The sequence below is a fragment of the Doryrhamphus excisus genome, linkage group LG16 (genome assembly GCF_037039965.1).
Source record: "Doryrhamphus excisus strain RoL-2023G ecotype Guam linkage group LG16, RoL_Dexc_Guam_v1.1, whole genome shotgun sequence".
In the NCBI taxonomy this organism is placed as follows: Eukaryota; Metazoa; Chordata; class Actinopteri; order Syngnathiformes; family Syngnathidae; genus Doryrhamphus; species Doryrhamphus excisus.
The window spans coordinates 4,363,668-4,366,666 of record NC_136372.1 but is presented as its reverse complement, the minus strand read 5'-3'; positions in this window follow the sequence as shown (position 1 = coordinate 4,366,666).

Here is a 2,999-nt window from a genome sequence, read left to right as displayed (position 1 = left end):
CGCAAGCACTGACGTCACCGCGTCCTCGTGACCGCCCCCTCCATTCATGAAAATAACTTCGTGCTGACGTCAGCGCTGGGGAAGGGAGGGAGGGGAGATGGGTCGCCATAAATAGAAGGCTTTTGTTTTGTTTTTTAGAAAGCTTCGCTTTAAAACAACTTAATCCGTTAAGTAAGGTGGAGAAATGAGTTAAACTAACGGTTGGATTGTTAGTGTGCTGTAACAAGTGTGTAAGGGGGGCGGGGGGTGTAACTCCTCGTGTCTGCCTTGGGAGCAGCAAGCATTCCATTCCTGGGGAAAGTATGCACAGCACAGCAGTCACAGGATTTCTCTTATTGGAGCTGCTACACTGGCAGGTTATTTCTGGCCTTTTGGTCATGAAATCCTCAATGTCGGAACTAAATAATGACAGAGCCTTTTAGACACCCAAACCCTAATGAGCTGGGCTACTGTACAGTATTGTATACTATTCATTTTTATTATTTCATTCATTTATTCATTCATTTTCTACCGCTTTTCCTCGTGAGGGTCGCGGGGGTGTCTTCAAGTGAGAGGCGGGGGTAACACCTGAACTGGTCGGTAGACAGCCAATCACAGGGCACATATAGACAAACAACCATTCACACTCACATTCATACCTATGGACAGTTTGGAGTCGCTAATTAACCTAGCATGGTTTTTTTGGAATGTGGGAGAAAACCGGAGTACCCGGAGAAAACCCACGCATGCACGGGGAGAACATGCAAAAAATTGAACCATGATCTCCTAGCTGTGAGGTCTGCGCGCTAACCACTCAGTCGCCGTGCAGCCTATTTATTATTTTTTAGTATTTAGTATTTAGTATTTAGTATTTGAGGTCTGCACGCTAACCACTCGACCGCCGTGCAACCTACTTACTATTAGCCAGGAACCTACTATTTTTATTTTTATTTTTATTTTTATTTTTATTTTTATTTTTATTTTTATTTTTATTTTTATTTTTATTTTTATTTTTATTTTTATTTTTATTTTTATTTTTATTTTTATTTTTATTTTTATTTTTATTTTTATTAACACTATCTGCCATCAATACATAACTACAACAATATAAGTCGATATAAACAATACAGATATTTGCAAAAATATTCATGCCGTCACGTTAGCATCAATCCACTACTGATACCACCCTTGATATCGATAACATTGATATTTGAATCGATCCGCCCCCACTCTTGCTAAACGGTGTAGTCTCCATAGTTCAAGCAAGGTTAACAAGGACAGACATTCAGCTAATAAAGCATATTTTATGGACATGTTATTATAAGAGTTGCTCGCTACATTAAGTACACATAGCATCTTTATGCCTTAACAATAATAATACAGCATTATAGCTTCCAAACTATGTACTATATGAAAAATAAATATAGTTAAATATATAGAATAAAGAGAACACTATTAGTTTCAGATATGTCAAATTATCACCAATTTTCAGAATTATCATAGCTGGTTCGATTTTTAGCTGAGGTGAAGTTTCCCGTGCAGCTGCAGCATAGCAGAGATGCCTTGCTTTGTTGTCGATAGGCAGTCACAAGTCATTCATTTTCCCCACTCACTTGTGTATTACAGCACATGGGAAAACCAGGCAGGTGTCGGCTGAGATACATTGCGGTCATTTACAGCAGAATATGATTTGATTCTTCGCTCGATTACAGGAAGTCGCATTGAGTCACTAATGTTGCGTTTTTGCCTGACTCACACTTAGTTTGAAATACGATCCGGCACCATGAGGCCTCCACGGCATACCACCCTCACCATCACCCCCACCTTGAGCTTCAAATGAGGCTTGATACTGACTACTCATGACGTGGCTCAGCTTAAATCACCCCCCCCCCCCCAATCCAGATGTTTTGGCATTGTCTTGGATTTGTTGCTAAGCCAAAGACATAATATCTTAAGTAGACTGGTGGACTCTGGTTTTCTTTTTTTGGACTATGCACTGAACATTCCGCTGACTTCACCCCCCCAAAAAACACATAAACACTTTACGTAACGGGCTGAATGGAAACTAGCATTTTACATTGGAAGCCACTGCCGGTAGTTATGGACTATTTCGAGTATTTAAATCTCTGGAATATGTTCAGGGTATTCGGGAGCTTGTTGATCATATTTGAAGGAGAAACACGCCAAGCTTGTAAAGGTTGAGCAATGTTTCAGGAATGAGCAAAACCTCTGACTATGGGTGGGACCACTTGAAAGGTGGAAAAGTGTTGTTTTTCTTTTTCTGATCCAGCAGAACTCATACCCTGGGGGGGGGGGGGTGATGACACCATCGATAAAGACAATTACACGCACCAAACAACCAATTAACTCATCTGGCTGAAGCCTCCTTCATAGAAGTCCAACCTGCTTCTGCTCACTTTGTACTTTGCATTCCATAAAGGCCATATAAACATCAAAAAGTAACCTCAAACATGCTGGAAACTGCAGACTCATTCAAGTAGAATGGAAACGGCTGCCATCTAGTGTTAGATTAGTGTAATTACACATGGATCACATTGACCTCCACAGTACCTTCTCAATTTCAACGAATAATACTAATTGTATTGATTTCGATGAAACTCTATATGTTCCTAAACTATATGGCTGCATGTCAAATCATCAATATATATGAATAATACTAAAATTCAGGCCATTAATGTCAATTATGTCATCATCATCATTATATAGTGTAATAATATGACACAAAATTACTTTTTTTAATGGGCAGCTATACCTTAACTTATAGTTGGTGGTTATAAATACAATATGGATTTTAATTTAGTCATAAAAAACGTCGTGAAAGTAGAAAAAACTAGTTTATATTATATTACATATAACCATCAGTTCCATTTACTGTCGCTAGATGGCAGCATGTAATTTCCACTCTTGTTGTCCTCCATGTTTGACTCAGCGAAGAAGACGCCATTCCAGCAGCAACAACGCTGCACAATTTTAACTAATACTAATCGTACTGATGTAAG